Here is a 19,987-nt window from a genome sequence, read left to right as displayed (position 1 = left end):
ATATAAAAATAATTAGGCATTTTTGTACATTTTGTCACAATTCTGTTTTAAATCCTCTGTATGGTAACTGTAATACAGCTTTAAATCCCACGAACAAGCCTCCATTCCTGATTGTAATCTCGTTTTAAATCTCGCAAGCGGAGTCTCCAATCGAAATGTAGTAATGTGCTGTCACGCAGTAGTTGGGGCAGTTTTAAAGTATTCAAAACAAATCAATGATAGATACAAGTCAGGAAGGTGGGACATTGCCCAGCAGCACTGGGAAATGCATTTATTATTATTTTTGTAGTAAGTTTTATTGGAGGGGTACCAACAAATTTGAGCACGTCTGTAGTCTGTAAATTACAGTAGGTCCCTTCCTCAGCTGAAAGTGGGTTAGAGGAGAAACTGTGTAGATGAGTTTTTAAGGTAGTACTCAAAACACAGCTCATTATTATCATTGAGGGTCACCAAAAGGTGGCAAACATTTCATGAACAAGGTTCTGTGCAATTAAAGAAATGTGGAAGATCACTGTCCTAGTAGGCTTGTTGAAACACGTCTCTCCAAGAACAGACTTCTCCGTTTAAATAACTCATTACTGAGCAACTGAAAGACATTTTAACTATATTGGAACATGTCAGCGGCACACCCAAATGTACATGCCAGTTTGGCTGCTGCTGGTTCTCAACTTAGAGCCAGTTTTAGCTGGGTGGTGTTGGCCAGCAAGGGCCTGGGCTATTCCCTAGAAAATGAAGTCCTGTCTGGAGAGAAGCTATATCTGTTTTATTTATTTATTTTTAGTTTGGTGTTTGTGAGGACAACAGTCAGGCACAGTGCTTATAGCTCAGACTGCCCTGAACACATCTTCTCTCAAGTCAGACAGTCTATAGTGCTTCATTGTGTTCACTAAGACCACAGAATTCGTTTCACCTGCTACCTTACCTGGATTTGAATCCAGGCCACCAGAAGAAGACATAAGGCTCTGAATTACCCCACTACACCACCTATAGCAGGGGTGTCCAATCACGGTCCTGGAGCGCCATTCCACTCCTGGTTTAACAGGTACAATTTGATGATGAACTTCTTCAGGGTCTGGATGGAGGTTCAACTGGTTCAATTAAACAATTTAGAACAGGGTTGGAACAAAGACCAGGAGTGAAAGAGCCAACTTTGGCCACCCCTGGCTTATAGGGTGTTTATTTTTGTGATACAGTAGGTTTTATTCAGCACTGTCCCCCGAAGCTTCAATACATTCCACCTTGACAAGATGGATACACATTCCAGTTATGTGTTGATGGACTTCTTTAAAGAATTAAACAGAACAGTCCAGTTTCTATAACCTAATATTCTACATTACCATATACAATTAGGGTAAATAGCATCTGCAGCAACTGAGAAATATAGGCACATCAGCCAAATACAGAATGACGCAGTAGGATGCTTTCACATCAGTTGGAGATTAAATGTTTTCACATCGATGCCATTACTCATTATAAATTCATTTGCCCACAATTTTTTTTTCTATATTTTCAAAATATCAAATGTCTTACCTCCAAATTAAACATGTTTGCCCCTTATCATTTTAATAATGTGGTTCAGACTGCAATTACTCAAGTGCTGTGATTTTATTTTTATTTTCTAACTTTTTGGCTCGGGTGTTTACTAATACAGTATAAGACACTGGCTGATCTAGCCTACATTTCCTGTGTCAGGCAGCTACTGTAGGTCTTGAACTCCTAATCAAAGCATCTTAACACAGACATAAAAAACACAATATCTGAGTGTAATTGTAATATGAACCGCTTCCAATTATTACCAACAAGCTAGCAGCTTTATATCTTTGTTTTACTGTCAAAAGAACGGTATACACTAAGAAAATGTCATTCGAAGCTACTGGGATACTTTCTACCATTTAGACTAATACGAATAGTAATTTCTTACCAGTTTAATATAGGATATTAAAAATATAAGAAGTATCCAGGTGGTATACAGTGCCCCTGAAAGTTGCACAGCAATGAACTACTGGCAGAAGCTTCAATTCCTTATATATTACACTGTGTGTATATATATATATATATATATATATATATATATATATATATATATATATATATATATATATATATATATATACATATATATATATATATATATATATATATATATATATATATATATATATATATATATACCATTAAAGACATACTGTACCTGTACGTTGATTTCAATGCTATTCTTCCTAATAAATGTTCCCGTTACAAGTCATCCATGATGGGAGAGGATTCCAGGAGAGTGACAGCCCTACGCTTAAGGGAATGATCGAAATCTCATCTGCCATCTCAGCACTAACTGTACAGAAACTCCTGACTCACTCTTAACCACTTCCATTTAGGCATGGGAAACAAAGCCAGCCATTGAGAGATGGCTGCCACACATCGATTCCAGAGAGCAAGACAGAACTTTAAAAAGACATGCAGTTTTAGATTGCATACTGGTGTTGCTACTGGAATTGTTTTGGTTACAGGGAAAATTAAGGGCCAGTGATTCAAATAGAACATAGGATATATTCCATATTTGATCATATTGGTGGTATTTTAAAATGTGTGTGTATTTATGTTGCTGTTAGGGGTAAGTATGAAATATTGTTTACTTAATTTTAATTTAACAATAAATTATACGCTTATTTATATGTACTGTACTTACATTTGAATTACAGACACTTTCATAACGTGTTACTGTCATTTTAAATAACAGGCAAACTTTTCATTTATAATAATAATAATAATAATAATAATAATAATAATAATAATAATAATAATACAACACTCTCTGCTGTGGTATGGAGCCTTGGTTAAGCTATTGGTCTTACCCAGAGAATGCCAATGCTATTGAAATGCAGTGCTTTAACATCACAGAACCAGTTATAAGACAACATGGTCGTGCCTCCCATTTACCCAATAATGCCATTCCACTAGGAGATTCATTCTTGTTATAAGGCAGAATACACATATCACAGTTTCATAACATTATGGGATGAATGGGATCCATGACCAAATCACCTTACAGGTTCCACTGTACAGACGCTTGAGGGTCATGTATTAATGATGACACAACACCCTACTTGGAAATGTGAAGTTTTTAAATCTGTTTGTTGCATTTGTATGAATTAAAAAAGAGCCACCTAAAAATCCAGAGCACTGTTTTTGGTAACTCCTCAGTTAAAGCTTTGTGGATGGGTCCTATGTTCTTATTGTGAGCAATCACAATAGCAGCACTATCTTTGAAGCGGAATGAGTAATTCATGAATGAGAAAACAGCACTGGGTAGGGTTGAGATAAAAAATATACAGAAATATATATACCATTTATCAAAATTTCCTTCAATGAATTTGAGTTAAATATTACGTTATACTTGAATGACAAAAACAGATTCTAGGTTTGTAGACATTTCTGGTAAATATTTGGAGATATGATTTGGCAGCTATGAGAGGATTGCTTGCTATTGTGTTGTGATTCATAGGTTTCAACATGATCAAAATGCTTTGAATTCCAGCAGTCTGGCAAGGCTGCAAATCCTCACCACATATAATCAAAGACAGGAGGGAGCAGGGTATATTGTTTCCAGCTTGCATAGTTGTCATAGTTCCAGCCTTTACTGAGACAAAACATGCACACAACCTCCATTGCAAACATTTAACTTCCTTTTCTCTCAGAACAATCTTGTTATGGAATGATAACAGTTTCTCATAGTTTCCGAAGATTCCGTTTAAATTTGAAATGACAAAACAGAACAGTATTTAATTTTTCACATAACACATTTAAACAATAGTTTGGCCACCATAGAAAACAATGTGAGAGCAGTGCCTGGTTATTGCATACTGTGTATTAATGTATTCAGTTAAATAATACAATTGATATTTGAGAACATATGGTTGTCCTAATTATTTTCAACATTAGGGTTTTTTATTTAAGTATTATGCATATATAGGACACCCCCCTGGACCTCTCTGATCACTATTTCATCTCTTTTTCTCTGTCTCTCCCCCCTCTCCCTGCTCCTCCTACCCCCACTATCACCTCTCGCCGTAACCTCCGCTCTCTCTCCCCCTCTGTCCTTGCCTCCACTGCTCTCTCTCACCTCCCTCCTATTGACTCCTTTTCACAACTCTCCGTAGACTCTGCTACCTCCACCCTCTTCTCCTCACTCACCTCCTCCCTCGACTCCCCCTGTCCCCTCACCTCCCGACCTGCTCGCCCCTCCCCTCCCCATCCCTGGCTCTCCTCTGCGCTCCGCTCGGCAAGAATCACACTGCGATCTGCTGAAAAGAAATGGAAGAGAACCAAACACCCTGCTGCCTTAGACCTTTACCACACTCTCCTCTCCTCCTTCTCCTCTACTCTCTCCTCTGCTAAATGTGCTTATTTCCAATCTGTAATCCAAGCCTCCACTAACAACCCACGTAAACTATTCTCTACCTTCTCCTCCCTCCTAAACCCTCCCCCCTCCTCCTCCCTCCTCTATCTCCCCTGATGACTTTGCCTCCTTCTTCTCTTCTAAAATCTCAGATATCCGCAAACTCTTTAACACCTCTCCCTCCCCCGCACCCCCTCCTGCTCCAACCCCTACACCCACTACATCCCCTACTCACTCGCCCTCCTTCTCCACCCTCTTGCCCCTCTCAGACTCTGACCTCTCCTCCCTGCTCCAGGGTCACAAACCCACCACGTGTGCCTTGGACCCCCTCCCCACTCACCTCTTTCAAGCTGCTGCTCCTGCTCTACTCCCCTTCATCTCCTCCCTCCTCAACACCTCTCTACTTTCTGGTATCTTTCCCTCTGCCTTCAAAAAAGCCTCTATCACTCCCCTCCTCAAAAAACCTACCCTCGACCCCACCTCCCTCCAGAGCTACCGTCCTGTCTCCCTCCTACCCTTCCTCTCCAAAACTCTCGAGCGGACTGTACACCGCCAGCTCTCTGCTTTCCTGTCCAACCACTCTCTGCTTGACCCTCTCCAATCTGGCTTCCGCTCTGCTCACTCCACTGAAACCGCCCTCCTGTCTGTCACCAACTCACTTAAGTGTGCCCGAGCTGCCTCTCTCTCCTCTGTCCTAATTCTCCTCGACCTCTCTGCTGCCTTTGACACTGTTGATCACTCTATTCTACTATCATCTCTTGCTGACCTGGGGATCTCTGGCACTGCTCTGGCCTGGTTCTCCTCCTACCTCTCCAACCGCACTTACCAGGTAACCTGGCGTGGAGCAACCTCCACACCTCACCCTCTCTTAACTGGAGTCCCCCAAGGGTCAGTCTTGGGTCCGCTCCTGTTCTCTCTCTACACCCGCTCCCTGGGCCCCCTCATCGCATCCTATGGTTTCTCATACCATTTCTATGCTGATGATGCTCAGATTTTCCTCTCCTTCCCCACCTCTGACTCCACCATCTCCTCCCGTATCTCTACCTGTCTGTCTGCTATTTCCTCCTGGATGCACTCGCATCACCTCAAACTCAACCTCTCTAAATCTGACCTCCTTTTCTTTCCCTCCTCCTCCCCCTCCTCTGATCTCTCTATCTCTGTTCCTCTGGGATCTACCACACTCTCTCCCTCTTCCTCAGCTAAGAACCTTGGAGTCACCCTGGACCCCTGCCTCTCTTATTCCCAGCACATCTCCACTCTGGCACGCACTTGCCGATTCTTCCTGAGCAACATCCGAAGAATCCGACCCTTCCTCACCAACTATGCTACCCAGCTCCTGGTCCAGGCCCTGGTACTTTCCCGCCTAGACTACTGCAACTCCCTCCTGGCTGGCCTCCCTGCGTCCGCCACCCGTCCGCTCCAGCTCATCCAGAACTCTGCTGCCCGCCTGGTGTTCTCTCTGCCTCACTTCGCCCACGCTACTCCACTACTCCGCTCGCTCCACTGGCTCCCGATCACCGCTCGCATCCAGTTCAAGACTCTTGTACTAGCCTACAGATGCCTTGACCAGACTGCACCCAGCTACCTCCAGACCCTCATCTCTCCCTACACCCCCACTCGACCTCTCCGCTCCGCCTGCACTAGAAGACTGGCTCTACCTCCGCTACGCTCCCCTGCCTCCAGAACCCGCTCCTTCTCCACCCTTGCTCCGCAGTGGTGGAATGACCTTCCTACAGATGTCAGGACTGCCCAGTCCCTGACCACATTCCGGCGCCTCCTTAAGACTCACCTCTTCAAACAGCACCTGTAGAACTCCTCTGTTTGTATCCTGGGACACTATCACCCTTCATGTAAATGTGCTTTATTTTGCTCTTATCTGCCCCCTATTTTACTGCATTTAATCCTGTACTTCAGAATACTGTAATCTGCCAAGTGTTTAACCTGTAGTACTTTGTATTTAATCACATCCTGATGTAACTATCACAATTTAATCATATCCTGATGTAACTATCACTATTATCTGCTGTATTATTGAATTTTGGTTTGTCACACTTGTACTTTGCTTGAACAAAAGTTATTGTATTTCTTGCTCTTATTGTATTACTTGTATTGTAACACTTGAAATGTATTTGCTTACGATTGTAAGTCACCCTGGATAAGGGCGTCTGCTAAGAAATAAATAATAATAATAATAATAATAATAATAATAATAATAATATTATAAATATGTATTAATATTTGTGGGTTTGACAGGAATGAGGTTAAAACCCCATTCTTGAACAGTAACATTTTTCCAACTTTTGGTCCAATTGGGCAGGCCAATGTGTGTGTTTAAATGGACGACCTGACCCAATTGAAGAAGAGCAAATTTAACCTGGCCACACAAAAGAAAGATTAGTTAGGTAGGGGGAAGAATTATGTAGGAGTACAGTGGTGCCTAGTGTCTGTTTTGTTTGCTTTTCTTGTCAATAAAAGTGCACAACATAACTCTTAAGATTATTTTTTCCTGCCTGGCCGTTGATTACCCTAACATACCTCTTCAGTCAGAGGAAGGGGGATTGTAAATTAACAGAGACAGGATGGAAACAGGGCTGAAGACTTTTACCTCCAAAATCACTGAACATTAATTGAGCAATAGCACCCTATTTTAACTTTTATTTTAAAATATATTCCTTGAAAGAATATGGACCAGTTGGAAATAAGAAACAAATCAAGGGAGTGGACAGTTCAGAAAATGTCTTTGTGAACAACGTTCACCCACCTCATAGTACCTTCATCAGCTTACTTCAATACAGTTCTGCTTTAAAAACAGTTCAGCTCAGAATTTATAATGTTATTCCAGTTGAAAATGCTCATCTGATTTTAGAACAGGGATTGTTAGGAAATTACAAGTGCTTTCAGACATAAAAGGGATTGTGTCTTTGATCAGAATGCTGAATGCAGAACGGGTAACAACCTTTAATGCCTTAAAAAAAAACAATAGCCAGTTAGATCACTTCAGTAAAAACAAGAAATCACTTCTTAGTAGATCTAACAAATAAGTTAAACAAAAAAAAATATACACCACTAATCTGCCTTGGTCATGTGGTTCTTATTGCTAATTGACCAGAAATTTTAATCACTCCAGCCTTTGTTATTTCCTCCAATACAGTCAAGGAGGAATTAGGTTTTGGCTAAAATGAGTCCCTATTCATTGTAGTCCTATGGATTTAATAATGCTTTATACACTCCTGATCTTTCCAATACACTTGTCTAGTTTTATAACAAAGAATGTAAAATGCTTGTATTAATTTATCGAAGTATTGATTTGGAATAAGATATGTTATAAGTCTGCAATTTACTACAGTAATATCTTTTTTCATTTATTCATTTTTTGAATATTATAAAGAGCCTATAATGTCTACTTCCAGAGTAGGTTGAAAGGTCAAATAATCACATGATTGGAATTGAATTCAGAAGGTTGTTCAGTGCCAGCACTTCGGAATCTCTAGAAAAGCTGAAAACAAGCTCAAAACCAGGTAATGACAGATACAGAGATAAGGGATAACTCACACTGGGCAACAGAAACCACTCACAGTGATAAATACTAATGGGAATGTAAAAAAATATCATTATTTCATCATTTGTCTATGTCATGCACATCAATCCACTATAAATGTGTAGTTTTGAAAGGTTTTGAAAGAACCAAACAGGTATTTGAATTATGGGTGGAAGTAACAATGCTGTACTGTTGGTCTGGAGAGACAGCTGCTTGACTCACAATGTAAAGTAATTGGAAAAGGTGCAATACATAGTCCTTCATAGTGAGTTAGTGAGTCCAGTACAGAAAGGGTTAAAACAACAATATCCAGTAGATTTTTCTGCTAGATCATTCCAGTTCATGGAACTGAAGGGGACACTGGCCAAAAAAGGAAAAGCCGTGCTTATCTAACTGTAAAGCGCATCCTGTTCACTGGTGTGTGAAATGGCCTTTCTTCTCTATCACAAGCATTATCAGAATAATCCTAATTTAGCATAATTGCTGACTAATTAGAAATTGTGATGCATTCTTGGCATCCTTCACATTTTTGACACACATTTCTGAAAATGTAGACTCAAAGTAAATGTAGAAAATGTAGACTGTAAGATGGGAATGTTGCCAGCAAGTGACAGCCAAAAATGGAGCATTTACTATTTGAAGTTGTTTCACTTTATTTGCACAAATTAACTTTTGCCAGATTCTTATTTTTTCCCTGTGTAGGCCTACATGTGCAATTTTGCTCTTTTCTATTTTTCTTGAAGATCCTTTGTTGGGATATGTACATGAGGTTTGATGTTCATGTTGAAGCTTAATAGTGTATTTTAAAGATGCTTGTTAGAAATAAGAACCAAAATCCAAATCAGAGACTCTAATAAGCTTTAATAACGCTAACTTCTACCACACAATGCTCACCAGTGGCTTTTTCTCTTCCAACAAGCTTAAGCAGAAACACAGAAAACAGAGGTTTTAAACAGTGAAGAAAAGTACAAAAGTTCATAAAAGGTGGGCTTTGTGTGGGTACTGAAGATCAGACAGGCCTCAGTGAATGAAGCTACAGCAGATGCACATCGAATTGATTAGGCCCTGTGGGAGCTTCTCAAACTATAGTGGATCTTGTTGTTTTTAGTCTTGTTGTTTTTAGAAGTGAGTGGATGTCTCTCTGGTGTCTGCCTCTCATGTGCTGCTGAACATAAATCACACAATTATCAAAAAGAACCTCTTGAGATAGGGTATCATTTACGGCAACTAAGCAAACAGGAGAATTCAGAGAGACACACGAACGGGCTTATTAAAATGGTTCTGTTAGAGTTTCTGAGGGGAAATACACTTGTTTTACATGCATACTGTAAACTGAAAGGAAGAATTGCAGTGTCAAAGCATTATGTCAAGCTCTCTTTTTCCTGAAGAGGATACCTTTGAGATCTTGAAAGCTTGTGACTAATTATTGTTTAGTTTGTCCAATAAAAGGTATCTCTTCTTCTCTTTGTCTAGTGTCTACGAATAAAATACCAACAAGTGATTTCGTGCTGAAATATGTGCACAAAAAAAAATCAGTAAAGTGTAGTTGAACCACACACTGTAACAGCTAAAAACACAAGAATGCTGTATACATTCCAGCGTTTTAGATCTTACTACTGGAATTATCCTGGGTATTCCATGCTTTCATAACTCTGTGTAAAAAAGTGTTTTCTAACTTCTGTTCTAAACTTTAACTCTGCTTCTATTTAGGCCCTCTTGTTCTACTTTCTGTGCTAAATTGGAAGTAGTGTCTTTGGTTTATCAATACCAGTAAGGATTTTGTAAACTTCAATCAAGTCCCTTCTTCTAGGCTGAAGAGATTGAATTCTTGTAACATTTCCTTATTGCTCAATAAGTCCTGGGATCAGCCTAGTAGCCCTTCTCTGTTCCTTCTCATATGGATGACTTTTAAACGTGATTGACATTAACTAAATTGTGTTATCAAAGCGCTTCCTGATCGCTAAGGGTGGAACACCGTGGCTGAAACCGTGATTTGTTCTTCAGTTAGGTTGTAGATTTTCTACACTCACATAAATATAATCTTAAATACCATATATATATATATATATATATATATATATATATATATATATATATATATATATATATATATCATTGGATTAAACTGAGCCAAGGGGCTCTCATAGCACAGCTAGAGATTTTTAACACAAGGCACACTTGACTGTGCAGTACAGATTTGAAAAAATGTGCTGTAACTAAGGGGCAGCTTAATATTTTCATAACATACGTTATTTGCCAACATTAACTCAGTAAATGTTTGTTCTGTGCTTGAGTGTGTTCTATGCAGGGTTTTTTTTCCCTAATAGTAAAAGTTTCCAAAAAATGACCCAAAAATACATTTTAATTCCAGTGGTAGATTGGCTATGTTCATCTTTTCCACTGTTCTTCAGTCAGAGAGGCAGGTGCCTGAGCCAATGACAAAGCTGAATTCCATGGTAAGACCAATCAGTAATAATCTGAGGCGGGCACAACAAGTTCAATGGGTATTTCTTACTTAATTTACACTGCAAATTGCAATGTGTTTAATCCTGTGGCTTTTGTTTCACTTGTTTTTTTGTTTTTTTTTAAATATGTAGGACATGCAATAATGTTTTTTTTTAATTAACATTGAGATTAAAATGTTTCACAAGAGAGGCAAGACAGACAAAGACAAACAAATGAAATGCATACCAAGTTGCTGTTTATTTAATTATGGTACCAATTAAACCATGATATACTGCCATACCCACTAAAACAACCAGTTCTATCAACAAATAGTATGAAGTTGCAAATATTTAGGGTATAATATTGTACCTGTATAATATAGTATATTTTTAAGCATCAAAAAGCTGTACACATATAACTTACAGAGTATGCCTATTGAAAATAACAGAGACAACATAACGACAGCTTATATCTTTAAAATGCCAAAACTCATTTTAAACAACCGCTACACTAAAACACACAAAAAAAGTGGAATGACTTGGAATGGCAGCTATTTACCATGGAATGACAGGCCTGGAAAACCATAAAAAAGTGACTAATGGTGTAAAGGGTTTTAACATGAGTTTGGGGATTTTTAGCTGTCAATCTGTTTTCTCCATTATTTTCAATGGGCATTCCTTTTTTTCCATTCATTTTAGCATATCCCCTTACGGTGTCCTGCATGCTGTATTAGAACATTTCTGTAGCTTACAACAACCAGCAACTTACTTGTCCAGATCTATGCTTTCATTGATATGAAGTGAGGTGGAACTGTATTGACTGATGAATTCTATATGAAGGCTTCCATGTGCAGCAAACTAAACTACCATTTACACTTAAGAAACGTGTGCCAAAATCACAAAGGAGCACAATCTAGTGACCAAATTAACACAATGAAAAAAGAAAGCTCTAGATTGCTAAAGCTGTGTTAGTAAGCATAACATAATATACTTACATAAACTACTCAAGAAGCCACAAATTGACTCTTGCATCGACTTCTATTATATCCTAGCCAAAACATTTCAATGTGCTATTAAGCAGAGGGTGATGTTAATGGTAATAAGCAGGTCTGACGTTACTGTACGTGGCATTTCAGATATAATAATGTATTTCTTCCTATAGAGTATGTTCCATTTATTATGTTAGAAAAATTAACTGTGCCAAAATATCTGCTAGTAGTCTGGAAACCATCCTGACATCCTGCCTCTAAACGGTGCAGAATTGAGAATGTGACAGCTGTGCGATTATACTGTGAACGCCTGGTGTGATGACACTGTGGATTTACAGTTTTAAGAATATCACTTTTTGTTTATGAGCAAAAAATCTCTATTTTTTATGAATTTATAAGATCAATGTTGAATGTTATTCATCTGCAACTTCAATCACTCAATCCTTAAAGAAACGTTTTTTTTTTTTATTTACAGCACCCAATTATTTTAGAATGTCCAGTTATGTTCCCTCACCGCAGCGTCAGTGGTCAGTGGTCATTTCTACGAGCCCACGACCAAGCCAATCTCCTCTTTACATCCAGCGGAAATCAGCGAGCTACTGACCCCTGGAGGACCAGCCCTGCAGGTGTCGTCTTCAGCTCACCAGGTGCCTGGCCAATGAGGAGAAACAGTCCCTGCTGGTTTTGCCAATGTTCAGGAGTGCTTGAGCCAATGCAATGCTCCCTTTGGACTCCCCAGTGAAGACCAGCGGCTTTGCACAGCCAGGACGTCAACCTGCACTCCCCTGACTATATGACTCACCGATATTGCATGAATATCAACAGTTTCCCACAGTGACTATCATTGGTAATTGTCATTTTTAACACACATAAAATGTGATTGAATAAAAATGATTTTGATTCCAGAATCAATGCATCACTCTTGTACGACACAGAACTGCTTATGAAATTGTGATAAAATTTGGCTTGTACATTCTTTAGCACACATTATTAAGCATCACAATCTGGGGATATAATGTGCCTGTGCATCAGTCCTCTGTCTGTCCACCACTCTCTTTTACCTATACATACAGTGGATATACTGTAGATGGTGAGCCACTTGTTTATCATACTGATAGCCCACCTGGAGTCTTAACTAGAGACAGTACCTGATACTCTTGTTCAGACAACGTTGTGTTTTGTTCCTGGTTTCTTTCCATTCCCAGTACTGTGAATCATAATTAAATGTGATCTGTTTTCTAGAACGCTCACAAGAAAATAATTCAAGCATTGCTGTTTTTAGCAGTTTAATTAGGAAGCAGGGGAAATCAAGTTTAAACATTATTAAAACTGATGCAATAGCAACAATACCCTTTTCATAGGAAAATGTATATGCAGATATTGTTTTTTTTCTTGGTTTTTTTTGTGGGTTTTTAAAATAAATTTAGAGGGAACAGTCATTTTACCCCCTGATTTTCTCCCCTATTTAGAATGTCCAATAACATTCCCTAATACAGCAATTCTACCAAACAGCTCAGGAGAACTGAAGGTCTGTGGGCGTCCTCCAGTCCCACAGCCACGACAATTGCCTCTTTTATACCCAGGAACTCAAGAGCGGATGTCAGCGAGCTACCGGCCTTTTGGAGGACAAAGGCAAGCCCTGCAGGTGTCTGCTTGAGCTTACCAGGCATCTGGCCAGGAGAAACAGTCCCTGTTGGTTTTGTCTTCTTAACCTGCAAAGCATCAATATGATGCTCCCTCTGGGATCTCCAGCGAAGACCATCAACTTGGCACAGCTAGGATACAGACATGCACTCCCCTGGCTGTATGACTCACACTGCACACCACACCAGTGTGCTTTTACCAGGTGAACTACTCAGGGACCCTCGTATGTAAATATTGTTTATGGCTTGTAGTGTAAGGTGTATTTTCTGGTAGGCCTGACTTACGATGATCCACCGTCTAAACACACAGGATTGTGGGTCATCACCATTCATGTAAAATGTATTTAATTGCTTCCGAACTACACAGTCCAGATTATTTCCTGGTTTCAAACTACACACATTGCACATAAACCTAAACCTAATCAGGCTTGTTAGATTACAGTAATCGTTTTACTCTTCTCCTCCGCCCTTACCGGTATAGCTAAAACATAATTAAGCTCTTTCTCTCTCAGACTGTACCAGCCAGCCCAGAACAGTTTAAAGGGACAGGCCTAAATAAGTGACATTTATTAAAGGCAGGTGCCCTATACAGGTCTTAAAGAAAGCATTACAGTGGGTATATGGTTAAAACCCATATCCCTGAATAAAAAACAACTCCCTGGTTCCTTTCCCATCATGTGCGAAAAGAGGGAAACCAGGGGGATTATTATTCAATGTAATTATTTCAGGGCCCCCTCCATAGTCAGGTGGATATAAATGGGCTGCAGATAGCAGTTTGTGCAGTAAGCTGTTCTGGCCATGTGTTAAAATAATAAAGGAAGCTGGGACTTGTTTTGTTTGTTTGTGTCAGCAAACTATAAATGGGTAAAAAAGAGCTGAACTGTATTGTTTGTATTTTTGCCTGGCTGGCCATCAAATGTTCATTTTCCTCTTTAATGACCTTCAGCTTCACGCATCCTTTTAACTGTTTTTAGCTTAAATTAAGGTCAAAACAGCTTATGAAGTCTTTCAGTAAGTTACATCCCCCACAAGGATATGCTTCCCTGTGGGGAACAATAAGAGGATCTGGAGAATTCAGCCACATTCATGCAGAACATTCAAAACACCTTGAGAAGACAAAGGTTCAATATATGACCTTGAGCATAGTGATGAAAATCATAAAATATTTGAATTAGTGCTATATTACAGTAAATAAATCTGGAGTAAAATGGAACCGGTACCCTTATACACAAAGGAGAGAGACATTCTTCTGTACAGTAGAATGCGTGTTATTAATTTCAGGTGCCATTTATGCACTGGTTATCTTTGCATGTTTTTGATACAATCATTTCTACATTATTTTATAGGAATGAATACTGACATGGTCATTTTTGCCTTTGAATATTTTTCAAGGAGTTTGTTTAAATACTTCAATATTTGTCCCAGGAATACTTCAAAAACCTTTGTTTTGGGAACGTATTGGTTCAATTTAGAACTTGAATAATTATAAAACTTAGTTTTAGTCAGATTTTACCATTGCAGGCATTACAAAGACCATTTTCTGCAACTGGTTGTTTGTAATACAAAGCAGACACCTGGTTACCTGATTTTAAAGCAGTACTTTTGTATTCCATGTCCTGACAGACTACAGCAATGCCATAGAAAGACCACAACACTGTGTATTCCTGGAAATTACAACCAAAATAACACAACTCAACAAAACACAAAGAAATGTCAATCACCAGAGAAGACGTGCAGGTTTGCTGCGGTAACGATCAGAAAATGGTACATTAGTACATTCATTACCAAGGACTGGCTGTTGATAGAGAAGTTTCCAAGATACATCATCAATTCAAATTAACAGCTCAGTTCCCTGTGCTTAGCCACTACTGTATTACTACTTATTGTGTTGAAGTAACTTGTAACTGTAACAGATTACTTTTTGAAAGTAACTTTCTAAACATTGGGTATGTGCACCCTGCTTAATTCATCTGAACACAGCTATAGTGCTCTATATTTCTTCCACTGTTGCCATGTTACAGATTAGCAAGAAGGCAAACATTTCATTAATGTGTTCCCCAGTGTTGTGAGTTCAGCTGTTTGGTGGCCAGTGTACACCCAGGTGTGAGAAAGTGATGGGTGCTAGTCTACCAAAATCTACCAATTTCTGTTGCGTTCAAATGTACAGTCACTTTAGACAGCAGAACTGTTTATAATGAAGAGGCGGCTAACCAAGGCCTGCTTAACAACGCAATTCTGAAATAGAAAATGTACGTATTACAGTAAATGTGTATCTTATTTCTTTAAATATACTTCTGCAGCAATTAGAAAATTTACCAAGTGCTTTTGGATGTTTATAGGATTTTGGTGTACACGGGTGTCTTTTCTATTCATGTCAAATAAAGAATTTAGAGATTTGAGGCAAAAATAATTTCCCTTAAAATGACTAAAAACACATACATTGTATTTATGCAGTTTGATATGTATGACAGGGCATGTTACTACAGTACAGGCTGCAGGGAGGTAAAAAAAAAAGTAACCAATTTGTATGTCTTTAAGGTGTTCCTGTTTACCTTAATAATAAGATGATGACCAAACCAGATGACCAAAATTAAAAGAGTGTTTAAGCCAAATTGTCCTCATCTACTCAACCACCACACTGGTTTGCACTACTAAAAGATGTATTTTATAATTGGCCAGGACACTGATTGGCCACAAAATTGGATAATTCATTGTATGTAAAATTACAAAATACCCTAGTCTCCAAATTATGAAAAAGGATGTATGTACTAGACCTTTATTAGCTTGTTTATGAGTTGTGAACAGCTATTCAGCAACAATCATGTATGTTTCTAAGTGCTTGGTGGCTACCTCTAATCAAGTTGAGGCTCTACTTCTCACACTCTCTTTGCTGTGTCCGGCAGGCTGTCATACAAAGACAGCAAGAGAAAGTACACTCAACTTGAGTAGAGGTAGCCACTGAATACCTACAAACATTTTATAAGCCCTCAATTCTAAATAAAAAAAGATGAAACATGACATCAATGTACTTAATCTGTTTATATAGAACCTGGAAACACTGAAAAAATCACACGGTTCTGCCCTCTTCTTGTTCTCAAACTTTTCTTATGTTCTTATGACGAATCAAGCTGGTGTGTGAAATGAATTGTGACACATGTACTGCAGTGCCTTAAATCACAGGAAACTTCAACAGTGGACACAGCGGTTTCCACTTAGACAGTGTGCCAGGGGAATTCAGCTCTGTGATTGCGTCTATACTGCCACCCAGGACACTTATTCTCTTCCAGGACCATCCTAATGAAATATTCTTAAATAGACAAGCATTTCAAGCAATGAATATGCATACCAAGTTCCATTACAATTAGATTAACGGCTCTGAAGATACACAACAATATGCAACATGACCGACTGTACTTGTACACAGACTGCTGTATATCTTCTTGTTACATGTGCATGCCAACTTTCACAAAACAAAAACAGTTTCAAACACAGACTTCATTAGTCCCAACTCAAAAATAAGAGTAAAATTGAATACAGGTTTTGATTTTATGTATATTAGAAACGATGTGCTGGGCTGCTAGCTAGCAGACAATCTCGCTCATCATTTCATTGTAATCCCCAAAATGCAGGGGCGTGGAGGGTAGGACATGGAGGGAATTCATTGCATCCCTTCTAGGGCTTGAATGGCAACACATTAGCAAACATTGCATGGATTTTTTGAAGTGCTACTTCACTAAACATTGCTGCTCTTTTTGTGTTAGTTTTATAGTTGTTTCCAGTTAAATGCCCTTTATTTTCATCCTCACAAAAGCTTTTCACCCGAAAAGGTTCTAGAAGATAGAAATGTTGCCTAGTGATGGCCAAAATTAACTTTTTTTCCCATGTCAATTGAATCCTCTGTAGGTCCACATGTACAATTTTTGATAGTTTTAATGTAATACTTCCTATTACTTTATGGGTGTGCCATCTTTAAACAACTTCAGTCTTCAGTAGGTTGTTTATGATATAATATGAATAGATAATGTTGTTTAAAGATGGTGCTCACAAAAATGGATACAAAGTAGGAAACCTTAAAGAGAAAAACTGCACAAGTGAGACATGTTCATTTGTGCAAATACTCACTCTGTAATGCCATTAAAGTTGAATAAAATTCCATAGTAACGATTTCACTTTTGTCCATCACTTGTAGGCCAAATTCCTTTTCCTTTGGTCCTTTCGGGATAGTTACATTTATGTAAATAAAAGATCCTTATTTTGTGCATTACAAGGCTGTATGTGTAATGTATTGTGTACTAAAACAGGTTAATTGTCAGATCATGACATTCACAACAAATAGAAGCATGTGAACTGCTTTTCCATCTGTTCTCCAATATTATCCTGGGGAATTAATTATTTGCGTCTATTTCCACCCAGTTTTTATTTATTTATAAACACTGATCATTTCCTGGCCAATTTTTATATAATATTAAAAAAAAAAAAAAAACAAGGACCTTATTACAGTAAAATATTTTTGTTATTATTGCTGTGCAATTTTTAGTCCACTTGGACACACCCTGTGACATCAGATGGAGTCCTTGGGGGTGGCCCTTAATTTACTTACAGTACAGTTAGCCAGCTGTACAAACATTCAGTTTCAGGCCAGGCATTATTCCAGTCTAAACAAGGGGTCAATACATATCTATTTGCATATCTTGACCTCTGAGCGCTGTGTTATGGCTTGTGTAGACCCCAGTGAAGAGTTGACTTTATTAGGAGTACAACAGGAAAAGTTGATATCATGCAGTAACAGCAAGCAAACAGATATCCATCTATGCGTTACAGCACTGGAGGCCAATTTTACACTGTGCTGCTATGATAAGGCTAAGTTACTTAATTTAGTATGTTCCATTGTGCTACTGTGTAAATACACTTTCCATAATTACAGCTGTAATTTATTTTACTCTTCATTCATTTTCATATTGCATGTACCTTAATGTGTAGCTTGATGACCCCACCCTAACCTTTCCCCTGGGGCTATCATATCCAACACCAAAGGCCAAGAGAACCTCTGACAAATACAAAACAGCATTTACATTTCATTAAATCAGTATCTGCCATCAAAGAAAACAAGAGACAGAGCATTAGCATGTTGACAAAAAGCAGAATGTCTCCAACCTTGACAGTGGATAATGTATCACGTCATCAGCTGCCAATACCAGACCGTCTGTCTTGCCCATTGTAACTGAAACCAGTTTGCAATAGGGAGATACGACACAATCCACGTCAAGGATTCCATTTGCTGAGCAAATTAATAAGTGAGGGCCACACCATTCATACAGAAGCGCATTATCGCCACAAAGCAAAAATATTTACTGCGTTATTGTGAGACTTGTATATAACGCAAAATAAAGCAATAAAGATGCCGAAATATTATTTCGGAATACATGCTTTTGGTAATTCACACCGCTAACGCCACTATTCCCATTCAGTCTCTTCATTTTGCTTTATGTGTTGCATGGTTGTATTTCATGATAAACTACAAAAACGGCTTTTCTGGTCGGTATTGGGCAAAGATGCACACACACTGTTGATTATACTTTTACTGTGCAGTTCAGAACATTGCAGACTGTCCCTCTGCACAGTATTTATACGTGAACCTTCTGCACTCACAACTATTTAATTTTCTCTTCATCGCAGAGATTCAGAAATTCTTACTCCATGACTCATATTTCTGACCAAATTCTAACTTTCCCCATCACCGCGGCTGTATAGCAGCGCTTCTTTTTCAAGAAACGGTGCTTATCAAATGGACCATCGTCTTTTATTTATTTATTTATTTATTTATGTATTTATTTGAGAACAAGTAAACAAAATCACGGTAAAGTGGGAGTGTTGCAACATCTCCGTGACAGAGACTACAATTAGGAACAGTTATTGATTATGATTAGGGGAATCCATCCTTCCGATTAACACATTGTAAAATACACTGTAATGAGAGTTTTCATTAAAAAAAGAACACAAAAAAGATTTTGAAATCAATGAAAAGGAAAATACCTTCACTATGGATATCGAAATTATCAGCAGATAATTGAAAACGGACCAGGTTTCCGTATCACCTACGGTACGGTATCAATTTCTCTTTAAACCTCTCTGGATAATATACTAAGATCTGTGGCCAACGCAATAGTAAACAATACAGAGTAAGTGAACATAGTTAAAAAAAAAAGGTGATTAGAAAATGTTGAATGCGCTTCATCTTACCTTACTTTGTAGGATTATACCATAAAGTACAGTCTATCGATAAAAGCAGTTTCTTCTGAAGCGTCTATTAAGATCCACTCAGAATGTTATTGGCTTGAAATGTAAATGTCCTGTTTTTTACATTATAATAAATCTCCTCCACCGCTGTGCTGGAAACACTAAGCAGAGAACAGTACTGGAACTGCTCGCTTTTCTATATGGGTGTGACTGCCCGATTCCAAAGCCAGCTTAACTCCTCCTTGCTCAGTAAGCAGCTGCACCAGACTCAGTGCTTTTGTCTGTCAAAAAATCTGTTCTGTCCTTTCTATCCAATGTCCATCACATTTTAAAATCATACCCTGAATAAAGACTAAAAATAAAAAAAAACACCTTTGCATGGATTATGAATAACTTAAACTAAATAATGTTAAAACCAGGTTTCAATGCAATCGGATAACTGCTTCTCCAGACCCATGCAAAATGTGCAACTTACAGTACTGACGTACATATAACTGCATCCACTATATCCATCAGAGGACTGTATTATACAGCAGGGGATAATAATACGAATGAGGTGGGGACAGTTCGTTCTAGGGGCGTGAAGGCTGAAGACCTTGTTTCGTATGTCACATTATTGGTGTAGAATATCTTCATATTCCTTACAATACAAGTTACTTTTCATCTAGTTACAAACAAACCGTGAAGCCTGATTACCTGTCCTCTTCATTGGAATTAAAGGGATCTCAGTTCTAAAATCATGC

The 19,987-nt window shown here is 38.5% G+C and overlaps 1 protein-coding gene across 1 annotated transcript in view; it reads right to left on the bottom strand.

Moving 5' to 3' along the window:
- LOC117422238 (inverted formin-2-like) overlaps positions 1-19,455 on the bottom strand; it is a 30,291-nt gene extending 10,836 nt beyond the window's left edge. Inside the window, exon 1 of the mRNA XM_058991408.1 lies at positions 19,248-19,455. The gene's annotated coding sequence lies outside the window, so the exon portion shown is untranslated. The remainder of the gene's footprint in view (positions 1-19,247) is intronic.
- Between the last annotated feature and the right edge of the window lie 532 nt (positions 19,456-19,987).

Source organism: Acipenser ruthenus, chromosome 18 (genome assembly GCF_902713425.1).
Source record: "Acipenser ruthenus chromosome 18, fAciRut3.2 maternal haplotype, whole genome shotgun sequence".
Lineage (NCBI taxonomy): Eukaryota > Metazoa > Chordata > Actinopteri > Acipenseriformes > Acipenseridae > Acipenser > Acipenser ruthenus.
This window is presented reverse-complemented; position numbering and strand designations above follow the sequence as displayed.